The following is a 15968-nucleotide window of genomic DNA, read 5'->3' on the forward strand; positions in this document are numbered from 1 at the left end:
TTTTCTAAGTAAGTGCTATTTCAGTACAATAATTACTATTTATTTTCGAGCATAGCATTGTGATATGTTTAAATATAACGTTTTTGAGCATATAATATTCAGATGTTCATGCTGATATGATCATTGTGCCTTGTAAAAAAATATATATTCATGTGGCAGCATATTTCCTTCACAGCCCTGAGGGAAGGTTTCATTTTACATTGACAGGGGTTTACCAAGCTTGACGTGCCCAGACAGCTTGTCTCAAAGTCTGGAGCCAGGCAAATGGCAAGGACCTGTGCTTGAATTGGCCTGGAGACATCTCTGGACTTCGGGAAATTGAGTAAACACAAATGTCACCCTCCGACCTGAAACACCTCCCGATATCACAAGGTAAGCAAGCAAAATGAGGGCTGTTTATTCTTCAGCAAAGTCATCGATAACTTGCATCACTTTGGTCCAAAATCTATTGTACTTGGCCCAGGGCAGGTGATGAATGCAGTGGTGGGGTAATGTACTTGAACCTGTTCTGGCATGATAAAATGCCCTTTGTTCCATATATATATATATATATATATAAAAGCTTTTGTTGAAATAACCGATATGTGATACTCAGAATATTGAAAAGGCATTGAAGCTGGCAGAAATCAAGAAGATTTATTTGCCTTTCATTAAACACAGTTCACATTTGATCACAGTGATATGTATGCTGATTTTAACTAATAGGATTTAGTTAGAATACTGATAGATTGATACCTTCTACTATGCAGATATTGTAGGCTCTTTCACATTGTAAGGAAATACAGTAGGTTTCCATAAATAATTCACTATATTATAATTCACTATATATTGATATGCAGAAAAGAAGCTGTCTAGTTGCCACAACCCAGAATTTCAATCTGTGAAAAGAATATTATACAGAAAAAAGTAAAAACATAATAATGCATATGTAAAAATATGTAATTATGATAGCACTTCATTATCGTAATAGAATAATTATGATTGTTAACCCTTATGTAATGTTCAAATTGACTCCCCTTTTGTCATGTTCATGGCTGTTTGTGCCCCATTGACTTTTATTATAACGACATGTAGTGATTGCAAAGCAGTGACACCAATTATCATGATTTGTTGATTGTTGGTGGTTTGTCTTGTTGGAAAGAGGTAAAACTTTTATTTTTACTGCTCATCAGTTGGCACCATTAACCCTTTAGATAGACCTGTGCAAAACCAAGTTTTTCCATTTTATTTGGAGTGAAACAGCAAATAATAGTGTGTGTGCATAACTACACCTACTATGTTTACTGTGAGCTGAGCTGCTTATATTATTATTTTTTAAAACATATCAAGGTAGGTTCTTTCTAAAACACACACAATACTCATTATAACCAAGTAATTTTTATCTAAAAATATGCTTTTTTTTTGCACTGTAACTGATGATCAACAGTATAAATGTGTAATTTGACCTCTTCCCAAAAGGGAAAACCAGCAACAATCAAGAATGCATGATCATATGGTGTCATGGCTTTGCAATCAAAAAATGTCATTATAATGGAAGTCAATGGGGCAAAAACAGCCACAAACATAACGAAAGGGTAGTCTGAGCATTTTCCCAAAATATGTTTCAAAATAGTATTTGTCACCAAAACCATTCCATTTGCTGAAACATAGAGAAAATTGTAAACAAATGAAGACTACAAAAATTACTCCAGAGTGGATGAAAACATACCTAATGGCACACAAGGGTTAATAATTTTTCCAAAACTTAAATCTCTTAATCTAACTGAGTCTACAAATTGTATTTAAATAAATGATTAAATATAAAGTAATAAAAATGACAATGTTAATAAAAGTTATTTTAAAAATATTTAAGATATTTTTTTATATTTTCTTAAATATTTAATATTTAATTATTTAAAAGCTTTAAATGCAGTCTATATTTCTACTTTATTAAATTATTAATTATTCTAAATTATTCTAAAATACTTTTTATTGTAATTTGATGCTTAAATATTAAAGTAAAAGAGAAGGCACCGTGCTAGATGTTTACAAATGTTAGTTACATCAGTCAAAGATGAACAGCAGTAAGCTTTCTGCTCAAAAACATTTAACCTGTTGCATTTTCGCACTTTACTCGTACTTTGCACTTTAAGTGGCCTTTAAGTGGAAGAAAAAGGTTAAATATTGAGGTGGTACTTAAATATAAAAAAATGTCCAATCAATGATGAAAAATAAATTTGCTACTTGAATTATTTTGATTAAGTATTGAAAAATCTTAATTATTCTAAACATTAGATATAATCACATATGGAAATGATTCAATGTAACATACCTCTCACTGTTAGTTTGGTGGAACATTTTGTTCTGCCAATTGAGTTGACCGCCACCACTTTGTACAAGCCACTATGTTCTGGCCCAACTCGCATAATGTACATCGAGCAGACACCGTATTCGTTAGTGATGCAGTAGTTGTTGTTGGACTTGATGCATTGAGGTACCATGTGACGTGAATTGGGAATGACAAAGACAGCACTGGTCATGTATATGATATCCGTGTGGTGCGCTGTGGACTTTCAGTGGAACCAGAATGGAAGGTGGCCACACAAGAGTTTTCATTGCTGGTAAACCTGTGATTACAGGCACTAGAAATAAGTGGGAAAAAGTATAGTTAATTCAGAAATGTTATTGGAATAGTTTAGGTTTCATGTCATCCCAAATGTGCAAGATACATGTATAGAATCATAGTGGCCAAAAGTAGAATTTGAATGGGACAGTTCCATAAAATTTGGAATTAATGACCCCACAAATGTAAACCATCAAAATAAACTCATCAGTCACATTATATTGTTTCTCCGGGGTTGGACCCCCTTTTCTTACATAGCTGCCTTAATCCTCTGTGTAACAGATTGAACAAACTCTCACTATATACTCATGTTTCAGCACATAATGTCAATATTTGCTCTTTTACCGACACTTAGATCTAAACCTTGTGATGGTTGTGTAGATCAGCAGTGTCATAAATACTCAACCATGCCACGTTTAAAGTCACTTAAATGACCTTAATTCCACAATTTAATGCTCAGTTTGAACTGCAGCAGATCACTTGGACCACATCTTTATGCCTAAATGGATTGATTCGCTGCCATGTCATTTGCAGATTAGATATTTGCACAAACAAACAGCTGAATAGGTGTACATGTTGAAGTGGCTGGTTACTGTTTGCATATACAAACAGTATACACACTTTCCACACTTGTTGTAGTCCTACTGAAATATTAAGTTGGTTGTGATTCATTTAAAGTATATTCAGATGAAAATCAATGAAAAGACAGACATCTCTCCTGAACTATTATGTGTCTAGAAGAACTAGTGTGAATCTCTTGATGTTGTGAGTTGTTTGGCCTGTTCTTCAAAGAAGTGAGTAATTGCATGCCTGCGTAAGTCCTTGAATATTACACATGCGTCATCTGAACTTCATTTTACCTTCTGTATTCTTGAAAGCTTCATTCCACATCCATATAAGTGAGTATTTGGTACAAATCTTACCTTGTTACACAGAAGCACTGAAATATTTCTGTTTTGGAATGACATGAGGATGAATAATTGTGAATGTTTAACAGATTAACGCTGCACTATAATTTATGTAACATTGTTAATATTTGGAGATATCAAAACAAACACACTCATAGTCCAACTAGATTTCACCCTTGTTGGCAATTCTGCTGTAGTTATTAGACACACCCCTTACTTCTAAATTGGCTGCAAGTGTGTTTTGGAACTTAGTTCAAAAACCTTTTTTTGTTCATATTACTTACTGCACTTTTAAAGTGGAAGTGAAGCAGCCTGTCAAGTTTACATTATATTGTAAAGTGGTATTTACTTTAGTGAAAATAATGAGTCAAACTCAATTAATGTAACAATTTTGAAGAAAACGGCATGTTTTACTATAGCTTTTAGCACAATGGCACTGCCATCTCTGAATATCACTGTGTCTGACTTCACGGGGTTGGTTCTGTTCCCTCAGCTGAACACATACAGTGGAAATAATGGACTCAACACAGAGACTGCAAAGCTTAATTTAACCCGATACTTGACATTGTCGATGTGCATCGCAGAGCTGTTGCAAATACAAGCATCAAATTTGTGTCATATATACAAAATTATGTATATGTTCCCTGTTTATTTTTTAATACCTTTCGTTTGATGCGTTTTGGTCGACTCTCTCACGCTGGTGCAGTGCTGCCTGATGAGGGGATTTACATTCAGACTAATGCAACGATTAAAGCAGATGACCTAAGTCATGACTAAGTCACGTCTTTGTGGATTATGTCAAGACATATTCTCTTTTCAAGTTGATAAACTCGATCTCTCAACATGTATAAACAACGTAAACATCTGCCATGTGAAACCCTGAGCTGATCTTGGTTTAGTTTAAACACGAAAAGAGGCAAGTAGCTGTAGTAGTAAAAATTAAAGGTACCTGCCCCCATTATGTCGCCACCTGAACTTGTTGAAACCTAGTCAGGCAGCACAATACACAGAGCGAACCAAAGTGCATCAAACAATCAGTATTTAATAGGGGAAAAAAATAATAGAATAAATATATTTTTATATATTACACACACATCTGATGCTTGTACTTGCACCAGCTCCACGTTTACAACTTCACGCATTGGTTTAAATTAGGGTTTTGTAGTCTCTGTGTTCGGTCTATTACTTCCGCTGTATCTGTTCAGCTGAGGGAACGGAATCAACCCCTTGAGATCAGATATCGCAATATTCCAAGATGGTGGTGCCCTAGGTCCAAAAGCTATAGTAAAACATGTGGTTTTCTTGAAAATGGTTTTATAAATAGAGTTTGTTTATTATATTTTTATTAATCAATTTACAAAATAATGTAAACGAGTGCTTTTCTTTCACTTTAATGTGACAACAGACCAAATCACTTTTTTTTTTTCTAAATTATAAGCAATCCATCTTTCAGCTCGTTAACACCCAATTTTGAAGATTTTGATGGATCAGAACGTTGTGTGTATATATATATATATATATATATATATATATATATATATATATATATATATATATATATATATATATATATATATATATATATATATTTTTTTTTTTTTTTTGTAGACTATGAAGTGGTATTCCCGACCAGAGTAGATAGAGGCTCTAAAAATGTTACAAAATAGATGATCCCCAATTGTTTGCCAGACAAGCATGTTGGAATTGCATTCTTCCACCAAGTATTGCAGTAAATCATCCATCTCCTGCTATGGAGATGGAGCTCATGTGACGATGACTTTACCATAAACCTCCAGTTACCATTTGTAGCCAGAAAAAAGCAAAAAAACTAAGCATACAATAGTTATTTTTAGTACTGCGTGAGTTGATAAACAAAGGGACATGCGATTATTAAAGTAATAAAGGATCCCACCAAAGGCGGTAGTGGTGCATATTGGGTACATGTATTATTTAGTCATTTACAGCCTTAGAAAAGTAGACTAATTAAAATAATTTTGGTTAAATATGAGTATACAGGGGCGCTGCAGGTTGCTTGTTGACATAAGGGTATTGCCCCTGCTTAGAGTTAATCCTGTATCCAGCAAGGGCTAATTATTGTTATGATAAACTGGAAAGAGCAGTCACAATCACATTAGCGATGCACTTTATTGTTGCTTTTAGCTCTCAACATTATTTCTAAAGGGTTTAAAATTGGGATGAAATATTCTGCATATATGGGTTTTATTGATGATGAGTTTTTTTTTTTTTTTTTTTTTTCTGGCTTTCTTTTAGGCATGGATGAGTAGAACATTCATGCTCTGATCTGCACCAGAACAATTGCTCTGAAATTGCCTGAACAAAGTAGTCTCAGGACAGTTGAAAGTGGAATTTGGAGCAGTTCGGTTGAGGTGAAAGTGGTCCGACCCAACAGACCAATGAACCTAGCAGTATCATAATTCATAATAGAAGATGTGTCACTTTTAAAAGCAGCAGTGTCTGATTCTGTGAGTGAGCACATTAGTTATCGCAACTGAAAGCCAAGCAGCACATCTTCATCTTAAAACTTTGTGTAATTGCTCTTCTCCTAATGCTGTCCACACAAAGCATTAATTTCTGCTCTCTTGTATTAGTTTAAAATTTGTTTAACAGATATAGATATATATATATATATATATATATATATATATATATATATATATATATATATATATATATATATATATATATATATACATATATATATATATACATACATACATACATACATACATACATACATATATACATATATATATATATATATATATATATACATATATATATATATATATATATATATATACATACATACATACATACATACATACATATATATATATATATATATATATATATATATATATATATATATATATATATATATATATATATATACATACATACATACATACATACATATATATATATATATATATATATATATATATATATATATATATATATATATATATATATATATATATATATATATATATATATATATATATATATACACATATATATATATATATATTGTTATATATTGTTATATATTGTTATTTAAGCTTTTTAAATTCTCATTTAACTTTAGACCCACTTCCTTTTTCTTTTACATTAATTAATTCAGCAGACACTTTTAACCAAAGCGACTTGCAAATGAAGATAAAAAGCACATTTCAAATTACCAAAGAGTGTTTTAGCAGTTTTAATATATATATTTTATTAGTGCTGCACAATTCTGGCTACAATGTGAATCACGATTTCTTTTTATTAAAATCAAGATGCCGATTTTCTCATGATTCTGTGGATTTTGAATAAAAGTTAATATTAGGAGGCTGTTATTATTGTTATTTCTCAAACATATGGTAAAACAACAATAATAATATTTGGTCTATGTGTAGGTCTACTGTTGGTTAAAATTCTCAATATTGTGTAGAATTGGAATGGTGGACTTAAACAGACTTTAAAAATGTCCTGGTCATTAATTCACAGTAAATTGACCTCATAATGCAACTATTCATAATTCTGAAGTTGAATTATAATGTTTGACATGTATGCTTGTCATTTGCCATTGACAACATTATTAAATAATTTTTTTTTTCACTGGTAAAATCCGACATTTGTTATTATCAGATTGCTTCTTGCATTATATTCAACATTAAATAGTCTAGAGTAGTTATACAGACCCAGTAAACATTTATTTGCATGCACAACACTTTGTGTTTGCAATAAAAGAAAAAAAAAAAACATCAAATGCTCTAAATAATTTAAATGTTGTTTTCGGTTTCACTTTCACTGCAGAGTGCACTATTATCATGGCTGCTGTCACTTTGTGAGAAAACAAAACAAAAAAACTTGCAAATAATACTTCAACCGCGACTCCCAAATGATCACTCTGTGCAACAAACTGAATGTTATTTGCAACTTTATTACCTGTTACTCACAGCATATGCAGGTTCTGTTCACTAAAATACACATCATTTGCAGCTTTGTGTGCGTCCTCTTAGTTGTAAACAAACAGAGCTTCAGCTCACATGTGATTTTGCGTCCACCAATACATCATTACATTAAGACAGAAATGATATTTTTGGGTGAAATATACCTTATAAATACAGTATGGGACACTTTTCAAAAATGGGAGATATTTAGGGGTTTTTAACCCTTAATGAATAGAATAGTTCAGAGGATTGATAGGAAATAGTTGGGAGCAGTGAGAGGGGAAGGGTCGGCAAAGGACCTTAAGCCGGGAAATGAACTTAAGTCACCGTGAGCACCATGGTGTTATATGTCGGCGCACTTAACCACTAGACTATTGGCACAGACCAGTATGTGACACTTTTAACACCATTTGGAGGTGTCCATGTTGCTGAGCAATGTATGTAAAACAATGTTAAGAATTGTGCTGTTGCCTTTATGCTTTGCTCCTGACCTTAATTGGCTGAATTGTAGATATGCTAGATTAAGATCGTTTGTAGGGTCGATTGGAGATCGCAATATTTTTTTGCAGCCCTTTATTTTATTGTTAATATTGAGTTGTTCTAACAGATTTTTTTGTAGCAAAGTATCTGGTGCATATAAAGAGAAAAGAGTGTTTCCTACAGGTGGTTTGTCAAGCCCACTTACCAGTCTGAAGCACATTTTGAATACACAATGTTTTTCTAGAGATATGGCAAGTTTTAAGAAGATTGCATGTGCATATACAGAGAAAACCGTATGTCTCAGCATTTAAAGTTAAATTTGCGAATTTACATTAATCATCAGTTTTAATTTGAAATATTTGACAAACCTGCCACTCTGATCTCTATGGACTGTCCATTGGAGTTGTTGGTAAAAACACCCGATTCTAAATATTTTGTTGAGGGAATGACGAATGTAGACACTTTTTCAAAATTGATGATATTGAAGGTCATTTATTGTGATTTTATAGTTATTACTGGTTGCCTAGACAAGTTTTATAAAACATCCTAAAATGTTATGTGAATTTGCACCCTTTTTTCAGCAAAACAAGCTCAAACTTGCTGGAAATTATATGATGGATATTAGATGTATATGGACTGGAAGGAAGTTGACTTTGCAAAGTGTTCTATCTTCTATTAAATTATGCAGCCGCTTGATTAAATATGGCAGAAAGTGCAAATGCTTACCAAGTTATTAACATTAATTTGCATTGGGGCAAATGTACATGTTCTTACTAATGTTAGACATGTTCTTCCGGAAATGAGCTCTGACATGTAGCTTAATCTATAGCATGCAGAATAAATCAAAGTACCTTGTAATCGACTTTAATTCTGATGGAGTTTCCTGCTCTCACAACCATGAAGTCGACAGGATCTTTGAAGTGGGGCCTGCCTGAAAATTAATGGTTGGAAGTAGAAAGACAAAATGTTCAATATAGTTCAAAGTGTACATTTAAATTCCCTTTTAAGAAACTATTATGAACAGAACTTACTGTTAGGGTTTTTCACACAGAGGGAGCGCTTGGTTCTCCAGCTCCAGATGTATTAATGGCTGATACTCTGAACTCATACTCAGACTCTTCAGAGACGTCCTTCACTGCGTACTTCAGAGCTGTGGAAGGCAGATTATTTTAATTGTCATTGTAACACGTCACCCAGAGACTTGATGCCCAACATGTCTAGAGACGCATAATTAGTCTGCTATTTTCTGCTGTCGGAGCCATGACATGTAGTGCTCATTAGGACACAGGTTTGAATCTTGCCTTTATTGTGTGGTGATTATTTGTAGGAGGAATTGTCATTTTTAATGGGAAATGGCAGGAGGAACTTTCGAAGGAAATTCAACTGAGTTCTTTAATTATAGGGGGGATTGTGTTAATTCCATTTGAAGACATGGGATTAATTTTAATACCAGTGCATTCCTGAAATTAATAAAGAATCCAGTGGTGTTTTTGACTTCAGCTGTGATTAAATGACCACAATACGTTAGATTTGCTGCTCATAGATGCGGAAGAATTAAACACTGATAGAGTGAATTGAACACTTTCTGAATTCAATCATGAAGGTCCAATCCCAATTCAATTGTTTTACCCCTATCCTATTCCCTTTGGCTACTTGAAACAGAGTGTAAAGGGGTAGGGCTTCAAATTTTACCCCTAAGAAATGGAATAGCACTACAACACCACATCGACACCACATCATGTCATAGTGATCTCTAAGGTTATAAGATCATGATTATTATGATTTGTTAAAAAAAAAAAAAAAAAAAAGATTGACGATGGTGACTGCTGTAGTTAGTCCAGTTGCATTATTCTTTTGTTATTTATTTTCTGCACATCACTGAAGGCAACAATATCATGTTATCGTAATGATATAATGTGGCAATAAGCTCGTAACTGTACTGTGCATTTACACAGTGGCCATTCATCTATTTAGGCACACAAAACCAACATAAACATTTTACCAGACTCTGCAAAAAGGCCATTCCCAGTCTTTTCTGACAGGGTATTCGAGTGTCATCGAGTGACAGGTGGTAAAGTATGTTGTGGGACTATTATACAGGAGTTATTATTATGAATTATAGATAGCCAAATTTTGGTGATTTTAGCTGTTTTTTTTTAAAGCATGACAGTAAAACACAGACGCCGTTATGAATGTATTAAAACATACGCTTGTTTGATGTGAAAATTCAAATGCCATTGTAGCTGGTGTATTCTGGAAAATTTTCGTACCCCCTGGTTTCGAGTGTGGTCATGGAAAATCTCAGTTTCTAGCCCTTCCCCTTAGCCCTACACCTTCAAGTTAAAGTGAATTGAGACACCTCTACTTGGAACGTGCAAAGCAAGGGGTTGTGGTAAGTTAAAGGGCTAAGGTTTAGAAATTGGGATTGGGCTAAGGTTTTGCATGGTGTTTGCATTCTAATGGTATTGGTGACCAACATTCTTCAAAATATATTTGTGTGTTACATTTATATGTTTGCTAAACACTTTTATCTGTGTTCAGAAACCAAAATAAGTTTGAATCAATGGCCCAATCTCAATTCTGCTCCTTAGCCCTTCCACTTACCCCTACCCCTCGTTTTGCGCATTCACGTGAAGGGTTAGGAGTGTCCCAATTCTCTTTAGCTTGAAGGCGTAGGGCTAAGGTGAAGGGGGATATCCCTTCGAACTGAAACTTTTTCAAGACTACACTCGAAACCAAGAGGTAAGAAAATTTCCCAGAATACACTAGCCACAATGGCAGCATAGCTGCTCCCGGAGGTAAGGAGATCAACAAATTAGTATTTTTTTTGTAATTATTACGAATTTTCACAACAAACAAGCATATTTTTTAATACATTCATAATTAATATAATTAAATATTTTCGCTAAAATAAAAAAAACGCTAAATTTCGTTATCTAAAATCCATAATAATAACTCCTGTACACCAGACCCACAACATTCTGACACTCAATGACACTGGAATACTCTGTCAGAAAAGTCTAGTGTCTGGGAATGGGCTTTTTACAGTCTCTGCTATAATGTTAATGTTGTTTTTGGTGTGTTTATACAGATGAATATGGCCACTGTGTAAATGTGCAGTTACGATCTTATTGCCATTTTATATCAATATGATAACATAATATATTCCTTCAGTGATTTTCTGGAGATAAACACCAAAAATAACACAACTGGAATAACTAAAGCAGTCACGATCGTCAATATCATATGAAGCAAGAGATCGCGATGACATGTGCAGGTGCTGTGGTGGTGTCCCATTTCTTAGGGGTAAATTTTGAAGCCCTTCCCCTCCAAATTCTTTTTCAAGGGCCAAGGAGAGGGGTTAGGGCTTGGGTTAGAATTGGGATTGGGCCTAAATATTGACAGAAATGTCTTTTTTGGCTGAAATTTAACAGATGCATCAACTGTATTAAGTAAAATTGGATTTAGTTGGCCTTGAGTTTATACTTTAACTATTTACTTTACCACCTTGGGTTATTTTAAAACTTAAAGTTGTCATTGGTTATTATGACCAATTCTAAACCAGCTGTGCTTCTATCAGAGCTCATGAAGCCATTCTAAGTGAAACTGCACAGAACTTCGATGCGATATGTGACAGCGACATGACATCTGTGCCGTCTCAAGTTGTCTTAAGGTCTTCTTATGCTGAGTTCACACTGCATGATTTTCAAAATTGATGTTGTTTTCACTCTGCATGACTATCTGGGGTAGCATTTGGTTGCTGCTGTTCACTGCACAATGGATCAGTGCATAACTATTCTAGAAGCAATCACCAACGTGTCTGTCTGTCTGGCTCGCAGCTGATAAGACCATGCATGACACTGGAAAATATGTCCAGCAATAAGTTTTTTTCTAGAATTTGCCTTTATTTGCCTTTATTTGTGGGCTGATGTGCAGTGAATGGCAACTAGAAAAAATATAATGGAGGATGAAATACAAACTCCACACAGAAATGCCAACTGACAGTAGCTGGGGCTTAAACCAGTGACCTTCTTGGTGTGAGGCAATCGTGCTACCCACTGCACCAATTATTTATTTATTTTCCTTTAGCTTAGTTCGTTTTTTATCAGAGGTCACCACTGCGGAATGAACCACCAACTATTTCAGCATATGTTTTACGCAGTGGATGCACTTCCACCCACAACCTAGTACTGGAAACACTCATAGACTGTCACATTCACACATACACATACACTATGGCCAATTTAATTTATCCAATTCACCTATACCACATGTCTTTGGAGTCTTGGGGAAACCAGGAGCACCCCATGGAAACCCATGCAAACACGGAGAGAACTCTAAACTCCCTAGAAATGCCAACTGGCCCAGCTGGGACTCGACCCAGCGACCTTCTTGATGTGAGGCGACTGTTGTTATAAAGCTTAATTATTGTAGGAATGTGGTCTATAACTTCTCCCTGAACTCAACACTGCACTGTATCTTCCTCTCACATTGCTACAGATCATCGCCAATGTGTTTTTCAGTCAGAACTCATTTCACACAGCATGATTTTGAAATGCCGACAGGTCCATATTGTTCCAAATATTTCACGGGTGTTCAGTATGTGATACTTCAGCGATTCTCTCTCTAAGCACGTCTTTGATAATCCACATTGCATGACTGCAACTTGTGTGAATGGGCATAAAGCTGAGGTCAGAATTATTACCCCCCCCCCCGAATTATTAGCACCCGTGTTTATTTTTTCCCCTGATTTCTGTTTAACAGAGAGAAGATTTTTTTTCAACACATTTCTAAACATAAATTAGGTTTAATATATCATTTCTAATAACTGATTTATTATATCTTTGCCATGATGACAGTTAATAATATTTTACTAGATATTTTCAAAAAAAATATATATATTTTATACAGCTTAAAGTGACATTGAAAGGCTTAACTAGGTTAATAAAGTGAACTAGGCAGGTTAGAGTAATTAGGCAAGTTATTGTATAATGATGGTTTGTTCAGACTATTGAAAAAAAAATATATAGCTTAAAGGGGCTAATAATTTTGACCTTTAAATGGCTTTTAAAAACTGTTTTTATTCTAGTCAAAATAAAACAAATAAGACTTTCTCCACAAGATAAAATATTATCAGACATACTGCATCTCCTTGCTCTGTTAAACATCATTTGGGAAATATTTAAAAAAGGAAAAAAAGGGAGGCTAACAATTCTGACTACAACTTTAGATTTGCCTGTAGTGTCTGGCATTTGTCTCCAATTTAACAAAACCTATCGACGAGTAAAAATTAGTGCTTAAATTACACAGTGTGAACTCACTATTAGTGATATAAATAATTGAACAGACCTTAGGACAGGATATCAACAAACCGAAAGCAGTTGCGTATCTATTAATGGCAATGTTTTATAGATGCACAGTAAAAAGTGATTAGTTCATTCATTTTCCTTTGGCTTAGTCCCTTATATATCAGAAGTCGCTACCGCGGAATGAACAGCCAACTATTCTGGCATATATTTTACACAGCAGATGACCTTTATAGCCACAACCCAGTACTGTGAAACACCCATAAACACTCATATTTACACAAACATACACTACGACCAATTTTGTTTACCCAATTCACCTATACCGCATGTCTGGAGCAGCCATAAGAATCCCTTGCCTCAACACAGAAATGCCAACTGGCCCAACTGGGACTTGAACCAGCGACCTTCTTGCTGTGAGGCGACAGTGCTAACCACTAAGCCACTATGCCACCAAGTGATTTGTTACTTCTAAAAAAGCGAGCAAACCCATTGTCCCAATTTGAACTTTTAAGTAACTAAACATATTTTTATAGTTATTCAAAAATGTGTTTTTATTTAGCAAGATTTTGTTTGCTTGCAAGAGGCTATAGTTTGGTTTCTGAGATGATTCAAGCTGCTCAATATGATAGAAACGGAGAGCCTCTAAGCTCTTGAAACTGATTGGAGACTTCTGTGAGAATTCATAAGCGATCCCTCAGGTAAAGTGCTAGGCCATTTACAAACTTACCTGGGGCTATTATAAGACTTTAGTCCTAAGGGGTCTGAGCCTCTTACCTAAACATGAGTTGTTGTGGCTCAGAGGAATATTTCTTTCTTTGAGTTGCAGGTTTGACTTGTGCTCTTTTGACATTTGTGTTTTAAATACGCCGACAGTGACATATTTGGTTGATTCCTTCTACACAGGCTCTCTGAGCTAAATATTGCTACCCTATTTTCCCACTGAGCTGGAGGAATAATTGGGAGGAAAGGAAGATCCAGTGATATAATCTCATGTGAAGATTATATAATCACATATTTTTGTGGATTTGGTGTCAGCAGGTAACATGATGATGCAACTTGATATGCTCAAATGTTACAAAATACTGCATATTATCAGACCCAGAGAAATGTGTTTATTAAACATTAGTTTTGACAAGGTTTTGTACATCTTGGAAATTAAATTAGATATTATTATATATATATATATTTTTTTAATTAATATATAAGGACTGAATCATCCTGACCACTCTATTTTAATTTCATCAACAAACTTAAAGGCCACCTATGTTGAAAATCAATCAATGTTCGCTGTTTGTACAGTACTGTGTTTAGGTATAGTGTGTCCACAGGAGTGATATTGGAGTGATATAAAGACATTTTGCTCTATTTTGACGATCCATGTGGTAAATCCAAAGTGCAGGGTGCTAAAGCAATAAGGGCGTGTCAGAATCCACTTTTGCTATTTTAAGGACATAAAAATCCATTTAAAAACTTTGCCATGCACTCTCAGAAAAAAAGGTACAAAATTGTACCTTTTAGGGTACAAATGGCCCGTCACTGGGGTGGTACCCTTAAGGGTACAAATTTGTACCTCTATTTAAAGGTACAAAATTGTACCTTCTACATTTGTACCCTTTAAGGGACAATTTTGTACCCTAGACACTGAAGGTACAAAAATGTACCTTTTTATATTATATAGTATTTTCAGGGTACTGACCCAGGCATTTTGATCCTTTGGTGACTGCATGCACAAATAAATAAATAAAATATTTTGGTTCACAGATGTCCATTTTTATTTATTAATGTAGAAATATTTCATTACAACTCACAACTGAATGTGTTAAGAAATAAAATTACACAGCAAGTATAAAGCAGACATGTAAAACCGTAAAAAGAACAATTTAGATAAGAATAAAAACTAAATAACCTATACAAAGACCACAAGAAAACTGTTTAAGATTTATAAACTCATTACACAGGCTACATCAAGTACTGCACTTTATAAAGTCCAAAGTATTTGTCTTTAGTCAGAATACTCGGTCATAATAAATAATTTGTCATCAAAATTTTCTCTGAATTTCAGAATGAAGGCAAAGTTTCTCTATAAATTGCTTCAACAGTGCAGAAAACCATACATCAGTAGCCTCTTCCTCAACATCAGTAGATTACTCCTCATCATCCTCAAGTGGAGTTGTAATTTGTTGTAACACAATATGTGTTTTTGTTTTTGATAAACATGACATGTAAGGCACTCATATCTGGAAAATGTTCTTTGATAGTCATTAGGACCACAAGTTATTTAAAAATTAGCTTTATGCATGAATGATAGCAGTGTGCTGGATTAACTTGATGATTGTGATTATCCCAAGAGCATGTAAAGAAACAAAAAACAAGGTTGATCACTCTGGTAACTGGAGTAGATCGAGGCTTGTCACCGTCCACCGTTCAGTCAAAACATTCCACTGCAGAAACATCAAGGTGTTCTTCTAGTAAGATGGATATGTCAAAAATGTATATTCGTCCACATCATCAGCTCGGCCAATCGCAATCCCATCAACTCTGAAGACTGCCGTGACTCGTCTTGTTAACACAGTTGTTCAGTCGGTGGCCTCCTCCTGTACTTGAACTGTTGGATGTGGTGAAGATGATTCACTGTAAATGACAAAGCAATAATTACTTTAATATCAGTCACTTTATCACTGATGAAGAGAAAATCAACATGCATAGAAAGTAA

At 34.4% G+C, this 15968-nt stretch overlaps 1 long non-coding RNA gene across 1 annotated transcript in view; it reads left to right on the forward strand.

The window, feature by feature from the left end:
* The window catches only part of LOC137496012 (uncharacterized), a 66026-nt gene that overhangs the window by 19838 nt on the left and 30220 nt on the right, over positions 1–15968 (forward strand). The window contains exon 2 of the long non-coding RNA XR_011016077.2: positions 208–372. This is a non-coding gene — a long non-coding RNA (uncharacterized lncRNA). The remainder of the gene's footprint in view (positions 1–207; positions 373–15968) is intronic.

This window comes from Danio rerio, chromosome 6 (assembly GCF_049306965.1).
Source record: "Danio rerio strain Tuebingen ecotype United States chromosome 6, GRCz12tu, whole genome shotgun sequence".
Classification (NCBI taxonomy): domain Eukaryota; kingdom Metazoa; phylum Chordata; class Actinopteri; order Cypriniformes; family Danionidae; genus Danio; species Danio rerio.